The following is a 20791-nucleotide window of genomic DNA, read 5'->3' as shown; positions in this document are numbered from 1 at the left end:
CTTGACATGGAACTTTTACACTCCTTGTACCTCATAAACGGTAAATCAATTATCTGTCTCGAGTTCTAGTTCTTCTAAGAACTACCTTAAGCCATCTGCTACTACCAGTTGCTAGGCTGATACCAACAACATGAACTGTGAACCAAATTCCATTGTTATTTCTCTTGTCAGTACCTTTTATGACTCACGAACACACAGACACAAAAACATGCTAACACTTACAAACTTCCAACCAACATGATTGTAAAATATGTAAAATAAATAATGTATATATCTCAAAAAGAAATCTTGTTGTCATTCCACTTGTGTTCTATTGCCTCAAGGTTCAGTGCTTGGGCCCTTGTTGTTCTTAGTCTTCATAAATGACTTGCCCGACGACCTCACGCAACACACCCTTCTATTTGCCGACGATATCAAACTGGTCGCTCCTCGCGGTAATATAGAGGATCTTCGTCGATGCCTCCACCAAATTTGGAAGTGGTCTAACAATTGGGACCTGTGTCTGAACGTGTCAAAGTGCTGTCATCTGCCTGTCGGCTCTCCTCCTGCAACTTGATTTCGAGCCGGGTCGTCTGCTGCTGGAGAGGACCGATCAGGTAAAGGACCTAGGTATCTTGGTGGATTCCTCCTTTTCGCCTTCGGCCCAGTGCGTCCATGCTGCCAACAAAGCACGCGGAATTCTGTTCTTGATTCGACGGTCATTCGGAATGCTCACAGCAGCCATATTCCTACCACTCTATGTCACGCTGGTGAGACCCATATTGGAGTATGGGATTCAAGCCTCTTCTCCTTATCTCCTCAAAGACATACAGCATCTCGAAAGAGTCCAGAAGCTGGCTACCCGCATGGTTCATGGTCAAAAATTTGTCCTACGAAGAAAGGCTGAGGACGCTCGACCTTTATTCTCTTGAAAAACGCCGCCGCCGTGGTGATTTCATTCTCGCCCACAACATCATAAGCGGAAAGTGTAACCTCTCGAAAGAGCTGTTCTTCACTCCTGCTCCAGAGCGTCGGCTGCGGGGTCATTCCGAAAAGCTCTACCTGCGACGATTTCATCTCAATCGAAGGAGAGGAGCTTTCTCCGTCCGGGTTGCGGATCCGTGGAACAAGCTGCCAGACGAGATGGTGAAGATGCCGACGACCGCTTTGTTCAAAGCCTCCCTTGACCTCAAGTGGCCTGAATTCTTTACATGAACACCACCCTGTACTTAACTCCATGTCCCCCTACATGGCCTTGCTATTTGCTTTTGAGCCAAATTAACTAACTAACTAACTAACTAACTAACTATATGGGCTGTAATATCTCATTAAGAATATGACCGCGTGCGACCGTATTCCCGATACGATACCACCGCATGTGATCCTATTTTTATACTGTCCAGAACACTTTATTCCACATATTCCACTTAAATGAAGCATGAAGGTAACAAAAATGGAGACAGCCAGCAATCGACGGCAATGATCGCTATTATGCTCCGTTGATGACGATCAATTAGACTGACGCATGACTGTAGTTATAGTATTGTTAAAAGTCGGACTATCCCTATACAATAGTTCATAATTTATTAATAAAAAATCCAGTATTATCTTCCCCTGCTTTTTTTTTTCTCTTTTCTGTCTTTGTTTGTTGTCTCTAAGCTAGAATTAGAAATTTAGAAACTCACTGCTTTCTTCATTAAATTTTCGTGCAGCAGGCGTCCCTGAGTAATTGATTTGTTACAGTCTCTTAAGATTTAACTCCATTTTGTTCATTCATTCATATATTTATGTACTCCATACATTCTGGAAGTACTGGACGCGGTATTGGTGATTAGAGAAGTTATTTCTTCTAAGTTTGTAGATTAGATCGCCTTACTACCGGCTCCTGCTCTGTTTCAATATGCTCAAAGGCATCTGTATACAGCAACAAAAAAGAAAAAGAAAAAACAAACGTTCCCATGCCGGGAATCGAACCCGGGCCGCCTGGGTGAAAGCCAGGAATCCTAACCACTAGACCACATGGGAAGGTCGTACAACTTATACTTCAATAAAGTAATTATTAAAGGCATAAACATATCAAAGGCATAAGCAGAGTTTTGTTATATTATACGTGTTTCACTCCGTAAATGAAAATAACGTAACAGCCAGCAATAAACATCAATGATAGTAACTGATGACAGCAACAGTTTCAATAATCTTTGTAACTTACTAACAGTAACAGGCATTCCCGTGTGGTCTAGTGGTTAGGATTCCTGGCTTTCACCCAGGCGGCCCGGGTTCGATTCCCGGCATGGGAACGTGTTAGTTTTTTTATTTTTCTTTGCAGTGCTCATTTCGTCGGGAAAGGGTAATAGATACAAAATCTTCATAGTATAATTAAAATGTAATTCCTTCAACTATACATTGAAACTTCGTCTATCATTGGCTATGAAAGTTCTTTTCCTTTTGTGTACTTGTTTTCCTTGTGGAGGCGCAAGGCCTAGTGGTTAGGGCAGTGGACTCGCGGTCGTAGGATCGCGGTTTCGATTCCCAGACCGGGCGTTGTGAGTGTTTACTGAGTGAAAACACCTTAAGCTCCTCGAGGCTCCAGCAGATGGTGGTGGCGAACCCTGCTGTACTCTTTCACCACAACTTTCTCTCACTTTTTCTTCCTGTTTCTGTTGTACCAGTATTTCAAAGAGGCCAGCCTTGTCACACTCTGCGTCACGCTGGATCTCCCCGAGAACTACGTTAAGCGTACACGTGTCTGTGGAGCGCTCGGCCACTTGCACGTTAATTTCACGAGCAGGCCGTTCCGTTGATCGGATCAACTGAAACCCTCGTCGTCGTAACCGACGGAGTGCCACTGCTTCTTGTTTTCCATTCAGTTTTGGTCTGGATTTCTTTGCTTCTTTCCACCATCGGAGGTGTTAACGCCACTTTATGTTTATTCTCCAAATCTTAATCTTTAATACTCAGATCGCCATTCTATGATTTGCAGCAACGTTCACACTATGCTCCTTTGATAATATACAATTACCCTGAAATATGACTGGAGATACCATCAGTATTATCTATTTCCGCCTGTTCTTTATTTGCAGGCTTTTTTTGTTTTGCTTTTTTTTTTTCAACTAGAAAAAATAATTTAGAAAATGATATTTCGTATCATTAAGTTCTCATGCAGTAGGAGTCCCAAGACATAATTTGTCATAGTTTCTTTTTCTTTTTAAGCTTAAACCACTTTACATCCATCTCACAAAGTTGAAATATTGGGTTGTCCGGAAAGTTCGTGCCAATTTTTAAAGGAAAGAAAAAGGTCAATAATTACTTGCCATTACATTTTTAATCTACCAAATATGAACCATTTTGTTGCACAATGCGTCTCCATCTTTCCTTTAGCTTGAAAATACCCTCTTCTCAGAATTGAGGTGGTTTGATGGTAAAGAATTCATCAAGGTATCTTTTTACGTCATCCAAGGAATTGAAATTTTTACAATTAAGACTATTCTGCAGAGACCTGAATAAGTGGAAATCGTGGGAGCAATATCTGATGAATATGGAGCGTGGGGTAATACATCCCAGCCGAGCTGCAGCAATTTTTGTCTGGTTCCCAAAGAAACGTGCGCTTTTGCATTATCATGTTGGAAAGCAACACCCTTCCTGTTGACCAATTCTGGACGTTTCTCTTGAATTGCTACTTTTAACTCGTCAAGTTGTGTGCAGTATTTCTCAGAATTAATTGTCTGGTTACTTGAGAGAAGCTCATAGTACAGAATTCCTTTCCAATCCCACCAGACACAAATCAAGACTTTTTGAAGGTGAAGACCAGCTTTTGGGGTAGCTAAGGGTGGCTCATGTTACTTACTCCAGGATCGCTTTCTCTGAACATTTCGGCAGATAATCCATTTCTCATCACCTGTCACAATTTGCTTTAAAAATGGCGCGTTTTCATTCCGTTTATAAAGCGAATCTCAGATGGAAATGCGATCCCAAAGGTTCTTCTCACTCAACTCGTGTGGTACCCAAACATCGTAGCGATTTGTGTACCCAAGCTTTACCAGGTGCTCGTGAACGTCGGATTTTTTAGGTCGAGGCTTTCTGTCAATTCTCGGGTTGTGCAATGTGGGTTATTCTCAATTAATGACATGATTTGGTCATCATCTGTAGTGGATGGTCTGCCTGATCGCTCTTTATCAATAAGGCTACAATCTCCAGCTCAGAACCTTGCGAACCACTTCTGTACAGTTCTTTCGGATAAAGAAACATCTCCGTAAACTGCGTATATTTCTTTGGTTGCTTCTGAGGCATTCTTCCCTTTACGGAAAAAGAAAAGCATCAAGTGCCGAAAATGAACTTTCTTGTCTTCCATTTTAAAGGGTTCAGTTTCCATCTACCAAATCCACTCACAAGGTTTTGGTCAGCCGGAGGCTATAGTAGAAGACACTCTCCCAAGGTGCCACGCAGTGGGACTGAACCCAGAACCATGTGGTTCGTAGGCAAGCTACTTACCACATGCAGCATGTGTCCCCAAGTAAATTAATTTGTTACAGCCTCTTAAGACTTAGCTCCAATCTGTGTTCATTCATTTATATATTAATGTACTTTATATATTTTGGAGATATTGGATGCGCTATTGGCGATTGGAGGAAGTATTTTTGTTAATTTCGTAGATAAGATCGCCTTACTACCAACTCCTGCTTTGTCAGTTTCAATATTTTCAAAGGCTTCAGTTCAGTTACTGTACAAGACACTATATTCTACATGCTTCACTTCATGGATGAAAAATAATGTAACGGCCAGCAATCAACAAGGATAGCTACTGATGAGAGCAACAGTTACGATAACCTTTTTATCATACCGAGAATGACATGTAATCCCATGTGGTCTAGTGGTTAGGATTCCTGGCTTTCATCCAGGCGGCCCGGGTTCGATTCCCGGCATGGGAACTTTTCTTTTATTTTTAAAGCGGTTTTTATGCATTCACTTTCATCTTTATTGTTTTATTTGCAGTGTAAGGATGCTCATTAAACATCGTGTGGAAGGGATAAGAGATGTTCTGAGATTCATGCCGTTACGATATCTTCCTCCTTTTATAATTAAAGGGCAATATAGCGGCGAGCTGGCAGAAACGTTAGCACGCCGGGCGAAATGCTTAGCGGTATTTCGTCTGCCGTTACGTTCTGAGTTCAAATTCCGCCGAGGTCGACTTTGCCTTTCATCCTTTCGGGGTCAATGAATTAATTACCAGTTACGCACTGGGGTCGATGTAATCGGCTCAATCCGTTTGTCTGTCCTTGTTTGTCCCCTCTGTGTTTAGCCCCTTGTGGGCAATAAAGAAATAATAATAATAATAATTAAAGAACAATGCCTTCAACTGAATATTGAATCTGTGTACATAATGTGTTCCTTGTTTTCCATCCAGTTTCGGAGTGGATTTGTTTGTTTGTTTGTTTGCAACTAATGAAATCTTAACGCCACTCGGTATTCATTCTCAAAAATCAAACCTGAAATATTTCTCTTGCCAGTTCTTGATTTTAATGCACTCAATTTATTTTCGAGACAATTTCAAACAGCTGTTTTATTTGATCCAATTAAACTCGTTAAATTATTCTGAACCCTTCTTTATTTTTTTTCCATTCATATATATATTTCCTCATTTATTTTAGAAATATAAAGTCGATTATTGGTGACTTGAGAAAGTATTTCATTCGATGTCATACAGCAGAGATATTTACTACTAAGGCCTTCTTTGTCAGTTTAAATCTGTTCAAAGGTCTACTAGTTTACTACCTGCGCAATACACTTTATTCTACAAGTTCCCCTTCATGACTGAAAAATAAAACCAACAGCCAGCAATCAACAGCAATGATAGCTACTATCCTCCGCTGAATAGGTCTGGTTAGACCGAAACACGACTGGAGTTATAATAGTACTGTTAAAGGTCGGACTATCTCAATACAAAGTCCATAATCTATAATAAAAATTTCAATATTGTCTTCTACCTTTATTTTTTTTTTTATCTAAACTAGAATTAGTAATTTAGTAACTTGGTACTATTTAAGAAGAGTGGTCCCCGTGCGCGCACACGCGTACTCACGCATTCGCGCTAGCTAGTCGTGACTAGTCGATCCTACAATGACTACCTAACGCGAGTGCGCGTATGCAAATTAATAGATGGTTTTTTTAAAACAAATAGGTTTTTTCTAAACAAAATAAATAAGTTTTTACACAAAGTAAATAACTTTTTTAAACAAAATAGGCGCAGGAGTGGCTGTGATAGGCGAAGGAGAGGCTGTGTGGTAAGTAGCTTGATAACCAGCCACATGGTTCCGGGTTCAGTCCCACTGCGTGGCATCTTGGGCAAGTGTCTTCTGCTATAGCCCCGGGCCGACTAATGCCTTGTGAGTGGATTTGGTAGACGGAAACTGAAAGAAACCTGTCGTATATATGTATATATATATATATATGTATGTGTGTGTATGTGTTTGTGTGTCTGTGTTTGTCCCCCTAGCATTTGCTTGACAACTGATGCTGGTGTGTTTATGTTCCCGTCACTTAGCGGTTCGGCAAAAGAGACGATAGAATTAGTACTGGGCTTACAAAAGAATAAGTCCCAGGGTCGAGTTGCTCGATTAAAGGTGGTTCTCCAGCATAGCCGCAGTCAAATGACTGAAACAAGTAAAAGAGTAAAGGAGTAAAATAAATAAAACACAAAAACTTTGTGTTTTATTTACTTTGTGTTAAAAATCATTTATTTTGTTTAAGAAAACCCTATTTGTTTAAAAAAAACCATCTAAATTATGATCGGGGTACCAAACATTTATTTAGTTTGTTTAGAAAAAGTTTTTATTTACTTTGTTTTAAAAAAATTATTTATTTTGTGTTTTGTGTTTTATTTACTTTGTTTTAAAAAATTATTTACTTCGTGTAAAAAGTTATTTATTTTGTTTAGAAAAACCCTATTTGTTTTAAAAAAAACCCATATATTAATTTTCATATACGCACACGCGCTAGGTAGTCGTAGGATCGACTAGTCACGACTAGCTAGCGCGGGTGCGCGAGTACGCGAGTGCGCGAGTGCGCGCACCGGGACCACTCTTCTTAAATAGTACCTAGAAACTTATTGCCTTCATCACTAAATTATCATGCGGCAGGCGTCCCTAAATAAATTAACCTGTTTCAGTCTTTTAATCCCACCTGTTTTCATTCATTCACATATCTATGCTCTTCTTCATATATTTTAGAAATATTGATTTCGTAGATTAGGTCTTCTTACTAACAACTCCCGCTTTGTAAACTTGAATATATTCAAAGGCTTTAGTTTATTTGCTGTGCCAAGACACTTTATTCTACATGTTTCTACTTACGAGTAAAAAATATTTACTGATATTATTTTGTGTCTGCCTACTGCTGGTGAAGACGGATACAATGTAATAATCATCAGTGGCAGTTACAAGTAGGAAAAATGAAGCAGCATTTTTAATAAAACAGTATGTATTAGGGTAAAAAGTAACTTTCCCATGTGGTCTAGTGGTTAGGATTCCTGGCTTTCACCCAGGCGGCCCGGGTTCGATTCCCGGCATGGGAACTTGTCTTTTTCTTTTCAAAATATTATTTCTATGCAGTATTCAATAAATGCCTTCGAGAGTGAAATTATTTTCCATCCATAAGAAATGTTACACTTCCAAAAAGGTGTAAGTTATTTGCCACAGATTATATCATACTTTCGATTTCTAATAAGAATGAAATGGTGTTAGACATAATTACCTGTGATCAGAAAGTTCAATTACTTTGTAATGAGTAAACCAAAAGTAAAGAATTTGAACCTTTTATATTTAACTTGTTTCAGCCATGCTGGGGCACAGCCACAGAGAATTTTTAGTCGAATGACTCCACTCCGGTACTTTTTAAGCCTAGTGTTTATTCTATCGTTATCTTTTGCCGAACCACTAAGTCATGTAGGTAGGTGTGGGACACACATAGACACAGAGACACGCACATACATACGTATATACATATATATATATACATATATATATATATATATTATATATATATATATATATATATATATTATATATATATATATATATATATATATATGTACGACGAGGTTTACGTCTACCAAATCCACTCACAACGTTTTGATCATCCCGAGGCTATATATAGAAGAAGACTCTTAAGGTGCCACGCAGGCATGGCTTGAGAAGTAACAAACAATTTCAGCTAATTTAGTAGATGAAACCTCATTTCTACGGATTCCTGTTTGTTAGTTTGAATCTATTCAAAGGCTTTAATTTAACTCAGGTGCAAGACACTATATTCTACATGTCTCTTTTCGGGTGTGGAACTAATGTAACAGCTTTTTACTCTTTTACTGGTTTCAATCAATTGACAGCGGCCATGCCGGAGCACCGCCTTTAGTCGACCAAACCGACTCTAGAACTTATTCTTTGTAAGCCTAGCATTTATTCTATCGGTCTCTTTTGCCGATCCGCTAAGTTACGGGGATGTAAACACACCAGCATCGGTTGTCAAGGAGACAAACACAGACACACAAACACATACACACACACACACATATATCTATATATATATATATATATTATATATATATATATATATATACGACGGGCTTCTTTCAGTTTCCGTCTCCCAAATCCACTCACAAGGCTTTGGTCGGCCCGAGGCTATAGTACAAAAAAAAATTGCTCAGGGTGCCACACAGTGGGACGGAACCGGGAACCATGTGGTTCGTAAGCAAGCTACTTACCACACAGCCACTCTTACGCCTCTCCTACGACTATAGCAATGTTTATACCACGTAGTTCATTGGTATTTTACATCAAATATCAGAATGATTCGAATTTTTATTAACTGTTTTTGTTGTTATTTATGCAGCGTAGGTTGGGTCATTTTAATTCGCCCGGAAAAATAAAAGCTGGAGTGAGGTTGATGGCTTTAGAAAAGTCATCGTCGAAGTACAATTAAAGAGAAATTCTTTCAAATGCGGGTCGAAACTGTCTTGGAATAAGAACATATTTCTAAGTTCTTATACTTTAAAGTATCTAACTTGGTTTCCATCCAGTTTCGGTCTGAATTTTTTTGTTTGTTTCTTTCTTTCTTTCTTTCCAACAGTGAAATCTTAACGCCACTCTGTGTTCATTTCCAAAGATCAGATCTTGAATACTTCTCTTGTTATTCAAAGATTTGCAGTAACGGTCACACTGTACTCTTGTGAGGAGGCCCCATTAGGTCGAAACAAGACTGGAGTTGTCACCTCCCTACAGTATTCTGTTTATAATTTACATTTCAATGTTGTCTCTCACTACCAGTTTCTGTTATATCTATTTGGAAACTAGTATAGATATTTTTAAAAATTGTTACTCTGAGGCAAATAACTAATTGTTAATCTGAGGCAAATAACTAATAAGTAAATTAAACCTTTTATGAAGTGTGACATTTCTTATGGATGGAAAATAATTTCACTCTCGAAGGCATTCATAGAATATTGCATAGAAAAGAAAAAGATAAGTTCCCATGCCGGGAATCGAACCCGGGCCGCCTGGGTGAAAGCCAGGAATCCTAACCACTAGACCACATGGGAAGGTTATTTTCATGTCTAATACATTCTGTTTTATTAATTGTTATTCAGGTTTTAACAGTAATGAAATGAATATTGCATAGAAAAGAAAAAGATAAGTTCCCATGCCGGGAATCGAACCCGGGCAGCCTGGGTAAAAGCCAGGAATCCTAACCACTAGACCACATGGGAAGGTTATTTTCATGTCTAATACATTCTGTTTTATTAATTGTTATTCAAGTTTTAACGGTAATGAAATGAATATTGCATAGAAAAGAAAAAGATAAGTTCCCATGCCGGGAAACGACCCCGGGCCGCCTGGGTGAAAGCCAGGAATCCTAACCACTAGACCACATGGGAAGGTTACTTTCATGTCTAATACATTCTGTTTTATTAATTGTTATTCAGGTTATAACAGTAATGAAATGAATATTGCATAGAAAAGAAAAAGATAAGTTCCCATGCCGGGAATCGAACCCGGGCCGCCTGGGTGAAAGCCAGGAATCCTAACCACTAGACCACATGGGAAGGTTATTTTCATGTTTAATACATTCTGTTTTATTAATTGTTATTCAGGTTTTAACAGTAATGAGATGAATATTGCATAGAAAAGAAAAAAGATAAGTTCCCATGCCGGGAATCGAACCCGGGCCGCCTGGGTGAAAGCCAGGAATCCTAACCACTAGACCACATGGGAAGGTTATTTTCATGTCTAATACATTCTGTTTTATTAATTGTTATTCAGGTTTTAACAGTAATTAAATGAATATTGCATAGAAAAGAAAAAGATAAGTTCCCATGCCGGGAATCGAACCCGGGCCGCCTGGGTGAAAGCCAGGAATCCTAACCACTAGACCACATGGGAAGGTTATTTTCATGTCTAATACATTCTGTTTTATTCATTGTTATTCAGGTTATAACAGTAATGAAATGAATATTGCATAGAAAAGAAAAAGATAAGTTCCCATGCCGGGAATCGAACCCGGGCCGCCTGGGTGAAAGCCAGGAATCCTAACCACTAGACCACATGGGAAGGCTATTTTCATGTCTAATACATTCTGTTTTATTAATTGTTATTCAGGTTATAACAGTAATGAAATGAATATTGCATAGAAAAGAAAAAGATAAGTTCCCATGCCGGGAATCGAACCCGGGCCGCCTGGGTGAAAGCCAGGAATCCTAACCACTAGACCACATGGGAAGGTTATTTTCATGTCTAATACATTCTGTTTTATTAATTGTTATTCAGGTTTTAACAGTAATGAGATGAATATTGCATAGAAAAGAAAAAGATAAGTTCCCATGCCGGGAATCGAACCCGGGCCGCCTGGGCGAAAGCCAGGAATCCTAACCACTAGACCACATGGGAAGGTTATTTTCATGTTTAATACATTCTGTTTTATTAATTGTTATTCAGGTTTTAACAGTAATGAGATGAATATTGCATAGAAAAGAAAAAGATAAGTTCCCATGCCGGGAATCGAACCCGGGCCGCCTGGGTGAAAGCCAGGAATCCTATCCACTAGACCACATGGGAAGGTTATTTTTATGTCTAATACATTCTGTTTTATTAATTGTTATTCAGGTTTTAACAGTAATGAAATGAATATTGCATAGAAAAGAAAAAGATAAGTTCCCATGCCGGGAATCGAACCCGGGCCGCCTGGGTGAAAGCCAGGAATCCTAACCACTAGACCACATGGGAAGGCTATTTTCATGTCTAATACATTCTGTTTTATTAATTGTTATTCAGGTTATAACAGTAATGAAATGAATATTGCATAGAAAAGAAAAAGATAAGTTCCCATGCCGGGAATCGAACCCGGGCCGCCTGGGTGAAAGCCAGGAATCCTAACCACTAGACCACATGGGAAGGCTATTTTCATGTCTAATACATTCTGTTTTATTAATTGTTATTCAGGTTATAACAGTAATGAAATGAATATTGCATAGAAAAGAAAAAGATAAGTTCCCATGCCGGGAATCGAACCCGGGCCGCCTGGGTGAAAGCCAGGAATCCTAACCACTAGACCACATGGGAAGTTATTTTCATGTCTAATACATTCTGTTTTATTAATTGTTATTCAGGTTTTAACAGTAATGAAATGAAATATTTTATGTTTCTACGTTAGTTGTATCAAGCGTATTTCTGTCCCATTCATGATTAAGCTTTCATATGGATAACAAGCCTCAGTATATTTTTCCGGCCATACATTCACAAAAAGGATCCAGTAACAGGATTACTGTGTTACTGGAATATTACCTCCGATCTTTAGTAGAAATGGACAAATATGAATGTTTACAAAACTGATCTTGTTTGTTTCTCACTTTGTATTGTGTGATTTATTTGCTGTTTAAATATTTTAAACTATATCTTAATTATTCATTCCTTCATTCCTTCATTCCTTCATTTATATGTTTTGGAAACGCCGGATGTGTGCTAAAGGCTGAAGGTTGTGTTTCAATCAATTTCTATTTCAGTCAATTTCGTAGATTAGATCTCACTACAAATTCTTGGTTTATCAGTTGAAGACAATTACAAAACTTTAAATTTAGTTTCTCAGCAAGACTATTCTTCCTGTTTCACTTCATGAGAGACAATAATACAGCAGCCTGCAATCAGGAACAGTGATAATGATCGATGATATATTTTCTCTTCATTACTCTATAACTGGTGACTGGAGAAAATATTTCCGAGTGTTCAATTATTCCAAAGCTTACTATTACCGCTTGGGAGCTCAAATCAGAAGCTAGTCCTTATGGCAAAACATTATATTCTCCTCATCTCCGTTGGTGAGGGAAGATAATGCAATAACAGTCCTCAACTGTGAAAAATACTAACCAAAAATCAACACTTTTGACAATATATTTTATTACCGGTTAATATATTTTATATAATTAGCAAAGAAACCTCATTAATAATAAGATAATTGTATGAGAGAGAAGTCATTTTTGATTATATAATGGATGGCAAGGTTTAGGATATCGGGAGAATATCACCTTCCTCCATTATCTCATTTTGTTCTTCGTGTAGTTCAGGCTCCGGCAGGTGAAGAGAGAAGACTTCAAGTACAAATGCAATTTACAATTGATTTATTTATAAGTTTTACAGGATAAGTGAAGTGTGCTGCTTTCGTTAACCATCTTTAGCTGTGTGTGTTGTGTAGTAGCTCCATTAATGTGGGCACATTGCCTCTGGAGGTACAACATACAGACAGGCCCAACCAATGGAGTGCGCTCAGCCAGCACTGCTGCTAAGAGCCGGAAAGAAAAAGGCTGAATCTGTTTCTGTTTTGCTCTTATATACAGTTTGCCATCGCGAGCCTCGTTGTGATCCCGCGCATGGCAAATGGATGCAAGTGAGGTCTCGCTCCAGTCTCGGAGATGGCAATGGCTGCCGCGAGGTCTCATCCAATATAGCGCTGACTGCTTGTGCCGCTACAATTATTTATATGCCGATTTTAAAAGACTATATTGGACTCGGTGGTCCACTGGGGAGCGAAAGAAAGTACTTTTAATAAGCGGTGTAGTTGTGGCCTGATTCTGAAATTGTGTAGGCATAAAAAAAAGAAATAAGTAAAGAGAGGAAAAGAGTGGAGCGTGCGTAAATGAATGAAATGATGCGAGTTTTTGCCAAGTGTTAGTAGCATTTTCGATTATTCCTGTTGCAGACTCTTCATACTGGCATGTCTGGTTGTTAAACAACACTGGATATTGAAATTCACGTATTGCTACTACTTTCTCTCTTATCAACTATGTGGTTATAGACGGTCACATTTATAGACGGTCACATTTATAGACGGTCACAGAAAAAAATCTGACAGGAAATAACTGTGGTAACGTTACAAAAGAAAGTTCTTCAGCCGTTTACATAGAATTTCCTGATGCGAAATACGCAGTCCTGCATTTTAATCAAAGAATACACCGGCTAATTATGCATATTTGGTGTATTAAGTGAGACTCGTTTTCCATAATCTTTACAACGTCCATTTCAAATATGTTTAAGAAGTTTCTCGTCCTCTATTTTCTCACAATATGTTTAAATATGAAGAGTGTATTTCTGTGATTTATCCAGATGTGTGTCACAAATAATTCATTTTGAAAACTAAATACGAACACAGAGCATTGTCAACATTACCAAAACTACGTAAACAGTCTATAAATACTAAACAGTAAACAAGATCAATAATAGGATGCAAACATTTTCCTTTAACTTTTGTTATTTGGAAGTAAACTGAAACTTTAGATGCGAAATAAGTGACTGAAGAAAACATTTCAAACCATTTGTGAGATGAAAGGCGTTAATTACTAACTTCTAATTTGTAAATTGAAATCTTTTCTAAGGTTTTAGTTTTGCTTCTGTGCAAGAGGCATACTGGTGAATCAAAATAATTTAACGAGCCGCAATTAACAGTTATGGCAGTTTCTAATGAAATATATGATTATTATAAAACTAAATGCTGTATATTCCCATGTGGTTAGGATTCCAGGCTTTCATCCAGGTTGTCCGGGTCCGATTACCTGCATGAGAACGTGATTTCTTTTACGTTTAGAGTATAGCACCTTTATGCATCGTTATCGGTTTATATTTCACAACGAATATCAAAGCGATATTAAATTCTTAAGATTTTTTTGCCCAAGTTGTGTAGTCTGATTCCTTTGACTTCGCCTAAAAGAGATAAAAGTTGTTCTGAGGTTGGTTCCTTTGTAAAACTCATCGTCGTAGTATACTTAAAGTGAAATTCTTTCAGCTGCAGAGTGAAACTTTGTTTTGCAGTGGGGAATTATTTTTTCCCTTTTGTATACCTAACTTCGTTTCTATCCAGATTCAGTCTGAATTTGTTTGTTTCCAAGAAGTGGAATCTTAACACCACTCTGTGTTCATTCTCAAAGATCAAATCTTGAATATTTGTCTCTGAGTTATATTTCAGACCTTTTTCTTTACCCTGTAGGGATGAGGTTCACCTCATCCCCCAGCAGCTATGATAGATACCCATGAAAAATTTGTGTCACAGATGATTCATTTTGAAAACTGAATACGAATCCAAGGCATTGTCACGATTCCCAAAACCACGTAACCAAGTTTATAAATACTAGATATTAAATAGGATCGATCATAGGATGCATTCTTAAACTTCTTTTGTTCTTTGATAACTGAAGAAATAATGTGACTACAAGCAATCAAAACCTATGACACTTCCTGATGAAATATGTAACTACTATAAGTTAAGTGTAGCCATAAAGCATTCCCATGTGGTCTAGTGGTTAGGATTCCTGGCTCTCACCCAGGCGGCCCGGGTTCGATTCCCGGCATGGGAACGTACTTTTTTTTTTTCAGGTTTTCGTATAGTATTTTTATGCCTCGTTATCCATGTCTATCTAACGTCGATTATCAAAGCGATTTTATTCGTCCATGATGTCGGTTGATGATACCTTTACAAAAATCATCGTCGTAGTATAATTCAAGTGGCAATCTTTCAACTGCAGATCGAAATTGTGGCATACAAGAAGACATATCTCTATATTCTTTTCCTTTAATGTACATCACTTGTTTCTATCCAGATTCAATCTGAATATGTTTGTTTGTTTCCAACCAGTGGAATGTTAACGCCACTCAGTGTCCATTCTTGTCTTGTTATTCTAAGATCTGCAATAATGACCGCACTTTACTCTCGTGTAGAAGACCAGTAAGAACGAAACATGACTGAGTTGTCACCTTCCCACTATATTCCATATATATATTTTACATTTCAATGCCGTCTCCCACTCCCAGTTTTTATCATTATTATTATTATTATTATGTTTTTTCCTTCTTTCGTCAAATTTTTTTCCGTTCCTCGCCGAGTGTTTTCCATACACCAAGGGCAAAGAAGCTCATTGTATGTATTCCCAGATTACACACGCAAATTCCCAGATAAAATATGTATTTAAAAATTAATAAATAAATAAACTCATGGATGGATGTTGTTTTCACAGCGATAATGCTCTTCTCAGTACATGAGCCGTTCCAGTTAATACGATTTTTTGCACTTCCTGTAGGGATGGTAAGCCTGGAATCATTTTCAAATAGGTTTCAGTACCTTTTTTTATCATTCCTAGAGATCCTACAATCACTGGTACTGTAGTCGCCTTGAGATGCCACATTTTTTCAATTTCTATTAGCAGGTCTTGTCAAATTCTTTCGCCGCTATATTGTGATCGTAAGGGATACTCATGTCAATTAATAAACACATCTTTTTTGTCTGATCTTTTATAATAATATCCGGTTTATTAGCTTTTATAGTCTTATTATTATTATTATTATTATGATTATTAATATTATTATTATTATTATTGTTGTTGTTGTTGTTGTTGTTGTTGTTCTTGTTATTATTTGGAAACTAAGGCGGCGAGCTGGCAGAAACGTTAGCACGCCGGGCGAAATGCGTAGCTGTATTTCGTCTGCCGTTACATTATGAGTTCAAATTCCGCCGAGGTCGACTTTGTCTTTCATCCTTTCGGGGTCGATAAATTAAGTACCAGTTACGCACTGGGGTCAATGTAATCGACTTAATCCCTTTGTCTGTCCTTGTTTGTCCTCTCTGTGTGTAGTCCCTTGTGGGCAGTAAAGAAATCGGTATTTCGTCTGCCGCTACGCTCTGAGTTCAAATTCCGCCGAAGTCGACTTTGCCTTTCATCCTTTCGAGGTCGATTAAATAAGTAGCAGTTATGCACTGGGGTCGATATAATCGACTTAATCCATTTGTCTGTCCTTGTTTGTTCCCTCTATGTTTAGCCCCTTGTGTGTAGTAAAGAAATAGGTATTTCGTCTGTCTTTATGTTCTGAGTTCAAATTCCGCCGAGGTCGACTTTGCCTTTCATCCTTTCAGGGTCGATAAATTATGTACCAAGTTGCGTACTGGAGTGGACCTAATCGACTGTCCCCCCTCCCCCAAAATGTTGGGCCTTGTGCCTAGAGGAGAAAAGAAAAGATTGTTATTTGGAAACTAGAATAAATATTTTAGAAATGAGTTGTTCGTACCATTGAGGCTTTAACAACAATTAATTAAAATATCTTCTCTTACTACGTATGAAGTGTACTTGCGCCCTATTCATAACTAAGTTTTCATACAACCACAAACACTATATATTTTCTCGACCTTACTTTCATCCAAGCATCCAGCAATGGGGTTGCCTTTATTTCCAGCAAGTGGTATATTAGCTCCGACCTTTAATAGAAATGGACAAATGTGATACAAAATCTGTCTTCTTTGTTTTTCACTTTGTATTGTTTGTTTTATCTGCTGTTCAAATATTTTAAACTATAATTTATTTATTTATTTATTTATTCATTCATTTATTTTGGAAATGCTGGATGCGTACTAGTGGCTGAAGAATGTGTTTTACTCAATTTCTATTTCAATCAGTTTCGTAGATTAGATATTTTTAGTACAAATTCCTGGTTTATCAGTTGAAGAGAATTGCAAAGCTTTAAATTTAGTTTCTCTGCAAAACTAGTCTACCTGTTCCACTTCATGAACGATAATAATACAACAGCCTGCAATCAGTAACAGTGATAGTCATTGATGACATAAGAATAACTTTTATATGTTCTTCTTTAAGACATGAGCAGCAGTGCGCTCCAATGTGGTTTAGTGGTTAGGATTCCTGGCTCTCACCCAGGTGGCCCGGGTTCGATTCCCGGCATGGGAATGTTTTATTTTTTTAATGCTATGTTGAGAATTGCGACAACTTTGAATGCAAAATCATTCGATTATTTTCTAGTCAATTTCAAAAAATCTTCTTTCAGTTCATCGATTTAAATGTACATATTGCCTTGGAAAAATATAAATACGAAACCCATCACCACTATTCATCGTTTGTTTTCTTTCCTTTGGGTGTGTTTTACTTTTCACTATTTTGTTTCCTTTCCTCTGCTACTGGTGACTGGGGAAAATATTTCCTAGTGATCAACAGTTCCAAAGCTTACTATTACCGCTTGGAAGCTCAAACCAGAAGCTAGTTCTTAGTTACCAATACGCTGCACTCTATTCGTCTCACTTGGTGAGTAATGATAATGCAATAACAGTCCTCAACTGTGAAAGATCGACACTTTTCAAAATACATTTTATGATGGTTAATATAATATATATATATAGTTAGCAAAGAAATCTCACTAACAATGAGATAACTCCATGGAAGTGAGATTTTTTTCGATATGTTTCATATGTACCATATTCTGAGCGCCTTGTTTCCCTGGGCATGGATTCACTGAAGCTCCGGCGTCTGGCGACGGACTTGGTAAACACCCACAAAGTTATCAACCACCTCATCAACAACAACACTGAACACCTTTTTGATCTCCATGTGTCTAACACACGTGGACATGCCTACAAAGTCAGAAAACAACACAGCTCCCATGACTTTCGGAAACATTTTTTCACGCTCAGAGTTGCTGAAGCATGGAATAAACTGCCTGAGTCAGTTGTTGACTGCCATGACACTGCATCCTTTAAGGCCCTCATGCTTTCCGAAATCCGCCGAACCTACACCTGATTATATATACACTTTAGATGAGTTGTAGTGCACCTGAGCACTGTACACAATTATTATTATTATTATATATTATTAATTGTTTGTATTGGACTCGGCGGTCGACAGGTGTACGGTAGAAAGTACTTTTATACAGTGGTGTAGTTGTGGCCTGATTCTCTAATTGTGTAGACATGAAAAAGCAGTATATGTCGAGAGGAAGAGAGTGTATGCGTGCATGAATGAATGAATGAATTAATTAAGCTTTAGAGGAATTTTCGGCAATTCCTGCTGCATATTCTTCATTACTGGCAAGTCTGGTTGTCGAACAACGTGAGATATTGAGCTTCCTGTATTGCTACTTCACAATCTCTTATCCTCTGTGTGGTTTTATAATGGTCTCATTTTTATAGTGCGGAAAAATCTGGCCGGAAAGATGTGGCAACGTTACAATTGAAAGTTCTTCAGATGTTTACATAGAATTTCCTGATGTGAAATCCTCATTTATACATTTTGATCGGAGTAGTGACCGGCTAATTATGTATATTTGGTCTATTAAGTGAGACTTGTTTCCATAATCTTTCAGACATCGATTTGAAATAGTTTTTAAGAGGTTTCACGTCCTCTATTTGCTCACAATATGTTAAAATAAGAAGAGTCTATTTCTGTGATCTATCCAGATTTGTGTCACAAATAATTAATTTCGCAAACTGAATACGTACATAGAGCATTATCACCATTCCTAAAACTATGTAAACAGCCTATAAATCTCTCTATATATAAAGCTGAAGTTGTCTGTGTATGGCAGGTTTGGTAGCCTTCAACTAACACTATCTCTTCCGAGACCCTGCGGCGCAAGTTGACCAAAAATGAGAGGCTTCTTCTTCCTTCCGTAGAAGAAAAAATTCAAATCAGTGCTTTTTTTCTATGAAAATCCCAATTTTTTACGATTTTTTGACTGCTGTGTCGTCATTTTTCGCTGTATTTCAACCAGAAAAATGTTCACTTAAAGAGAATAACAAGCTACATAATGCAAAATTTTTACTTTTCAAAAATTCCAATTCTATAGGGACAAAAAGAAAACAAGCCCGAGCAACGCTGGGCTATACTGCTAGTACTAGATAATAAACAAGATCAATTATAAGATGCAAGCGACTTCCTTTAACTTCTTTTGCTATTTGGAAGTAAACTGAAACTTTAGATGCGAAATAAGTGACTAAAAAATTATTTCAAACTATTTGTGAGATGAAAGGCGTTAATTACTAACTTCTAATTTGTAAATTGAAATCTTTTCTAAGGTTTTAGTTTTGCTTGTTTGCAAGAGACATTCTCATCAGTGAACATAATTTAACGACCAGCAATGAACTGTTATGGCAGTTACTAACGAAACATATGATTATTATAAGATTACGCGCTAATCATTCCTATGTTGTTTAGTGGTTAGGATACCTGGTTTTCGCCCGGGTCCGATTCCGGGCTTGGGAACATGTTTCGATCATAACATTTTTATCCTTCGTTATCCATTTATATCTTACATCGAATATCGAAGATACTTCACTTTTCGTGATATTTTTCGCCCAAGTTGTGTAAGTTGATTCCTTTGACTTCATCTGAATGAGAAAAAGTTGTTTTGAGGTTGATTCCTTTATAAAAGTCATTGTTGTAGTATGAAATTCTTTCAATTGCAGATTGAAACTGTGTCTTGCACTGGGGAATTATTTCTAAGTATTTCCCTTTAGTCTACTAAACTAGGTTTCTATCCAGATTCAGACGGAATTTGTTTTTTTTGTTTTTTTTCTAACACGTGGAACCTTAAACCCATTCTGTGCTCATTCTCAAATATCAAATCTTGAATACTTGTCTTATTATTCTAAGATCTACAGTAACGGTCACACTGTTGGAAGCACTCCGTCGGTTACGACGACGAGGGTTCCAGTTGATCCGAATCAACGGAACAGCCTGCTCGTGAAATTAACGTGTAAGTGGCTGAGTACTCCACAGACACGTGTACCCTTAACGTAGTTCTCGGGGATATTCAGCGTGACACAGAGAGTGACAAGGCCGGCCCTTTGAAATACAGGTACAACAGAAACAGGAAGTAAGAGTGAGAGAAAGTTGTGGTGAAAGAGTACAGCAGGGATCACCACCATCCCCTGCCGGAGCCTCGTGGAGCTTTAGGTGTTTTCGCTCAATAAACACTCACAACGCCCGGTCTGGGAATCGAAACCGCGATCCTATGACCGCGAGTCCGCTGCCCTAACCACTGGGCCATTGCGCCTCCGGTCACACTGTACTCTCGTGAGGAAGCCCAATTAGACCGAAACAAGACTGGAGTTTATTTATTCATTCATTTATTTATTTGTAAGGCATAATTGGTGGCTGGCGAAAGTGTAATTGGGTGTGTAACTGGTGGCTGGTGAAATTAATTTCAGTCAGTTTCGTAGGTCTGGTATCCTTAGCACCAATTCATATTTTGTCACTTTATTCAAGAACCTTAAATTTAGTTCCTGTGTTGGCGGATACAATGTGATAATATATTTCTTTATTGCCCACAAGGGGCTACACATAGAGGGGACAAACAAGGACAGACAAAGGGATTAAGTCGATTATATCGACCCCAGTGCGTAACTGGTACTTAATTTATCGACCCCGAAAGGATGAAAGGCAAAGTCGACCTCGGCGGAATTTGAACTCAGAACGTAGCAGCAGACGAAATACCGCTAAGCATTTCGCCCGGCG

General features: G+C 38.0%; 18 non-coding genes across 18 annotated transcripts; 5 read left to right on the top strand and 13 right to left on the bottom strand.

Moving 5' to 3' along the window:
- Positions 1–1932: 1932 nt before the first annotated feature.
- Trnae-uuc lies at positions 1933–2004 on the bottom strand. The gene has a single exon. It is a non-coding gene; the product is annotated as a tRNA-Glu (tRNA).
- A 200-nt stretch (positions 2005–2204) lies between these two features.
- Trnae-uuc lies at positions 2205–2276 on the top strand. Its single transcript has one exon. It is a non-coding gene; the product is annotated as a tRNA-Glu (tRNA).
- Positions 2277–4832: 2556 nt separating this feature from the next.
- On the top strand, positions 4833–4904 carry Trnae-uuc. Its single transcript has one exon. It is a non-coding gene; the product is annotated as a tRNA-Glu (tRNA).
- Positions 4905–7474: 2570 nt separating this feature from the next.
- Positions 7475–7546, top strand: Trnae-uuc. Its single transcript has one exon. It is a non-coding gene; the product is annotated as a tRNA-Glu (tRNA).
- A 1947-nt stretch (positions 7547–9493) lies between these two features.
- Trnae-uuc lies at positions 9494–9565 on the bottom strand. The gene has a single exon. It is a non-coding gene; the product is annotated as a tRNA-Glu (tRNA).
- Positions 9566–9661: 96 nt separating this feature from the next.
- Trnak-uuu lies at positions 9662–9733 on the bottom strand. The gene has a single exon. It is a non-coding gene; the product is annotated as a tRNA-Lys (tRNA).
- Positions 9734–9997: 264 nt separating this feature from the next.
- On the bottom strand, positions 9998–10069 carry Trnae-uuc. Its single transcript has one exon. It is a non-coding gene; the product is annotated as a tRNA-Glu (tRNA).
- Positions 10070–10166: 97 nt separating this feature from the next.
- On the bottom strand, positions 10167–10238 carry Trnae-uuc. The gene has a single exon. It is a non-coding gene; the product is annotated as a tRNA-Glu (tRNA).
- A 96-nt stretch (positions 10239–10334) lies between these two features.
- Positions 10335–10406, bottom strand: Trnae-uuc. Its single transcript has one exon. It is a non-coding gene; the product is annotated as a tRNA-Glu (tRNA).
- Positions 10407–10502: 96 nt separating this feature from the next.
- Positions 10503–10574, bottom strand: Trnae-uuc. The gene has a single exon. It is a non-coding gene; the product is annotated as a tRNA-Glu (tRNA).
- Positions 10575–10670: 96 nt separating this feature from the next.
- On the bottom strand, positions 10671–10742 carry Trnae-uuc. The gene has a single exon. It is a non-coding gene; the product is annotated as a tRNA-Glu (tRNA).
- Positions 10743–10838: 96 nt separating this feature from the next.
- Positions 10839–10910, bottom strand: Trnae-uuc. The gene has a single exon. It is a non-coding gene; the product is annotated as a tRNA-Glu (tRNA).
- Positions 10911–11006: 96 nt separating this feature from the next.
- On the bottom strand, positions 11007–11078 carry Trnae-uuc. The gene has a single exon. It is a non-coding gene; the product is annotated as a tRNA-Glu (tRNA).
- Positions 11079–11174: 96 nt separating this feature from the next.
- Positions 11175–11246, bottom strand: Trnae-uuc. The gene has a single exon. It is a non-coding gene; the product is annotated as a tRNA-Glu (tRNA).
- Positions 11247–11342: 96 nt separating this feature from the next.
- Positions 11343–11414, bottom strand: Trnae-uuc. The gene has a single exon. It is a non-coding gene; the product is annotated as a tRNA-Glu (tRNA).
- Positions 11415–11510: 96 nt separating this feature from the next.
- Positions 11511–11582, bottom strand: Trnae-uuc. Its single transcript has one exon. It is a non-coding gene; the product is annotated as a tRNA-Glu (tRNA).
- A 3206-nt stretch (positions 11583–14788) lies between these two features.
- Trnae-cuc lies at positions 14789–14860 on the top strand. Its single transcript has one exon. It is a non-coding gene; the product is annotated as a tRNA-Glu (tRNA).
- Positions 14861–17161: 2301 nt separating this feature from the next.
- Trnae-cuc lies at positions 17162–17233 on the top strand. Its single transcript has one exon. It is a non-coding gene; the product is annotated as a tRNA-Glu (tRNA).
- The last annotated feature ends 3558 nt before the right edge of the window (positions 17234–20791 follow it).

The sequence above is a fragment of the Octopus sinensis genome, linkage group LG9 (genome assembly GCF_006345805.1).
Source record: "Octopus sinensis linkage group LG9, ASM634580v1, whole genome shotgun sequence".
Taxonomy (NCBI): domain Eukaryota; kingdom Metazoa; phylum Mollusca; class Cephalopoda; order Octopoda; family Octopodidae; genus Octopus; species Octopus sinensis.
The sequence above is the reverse complement of the archived record's forward strand: the minus strand, read 5'-3'. Positions and strand labels throughout refer to the sequence as shown.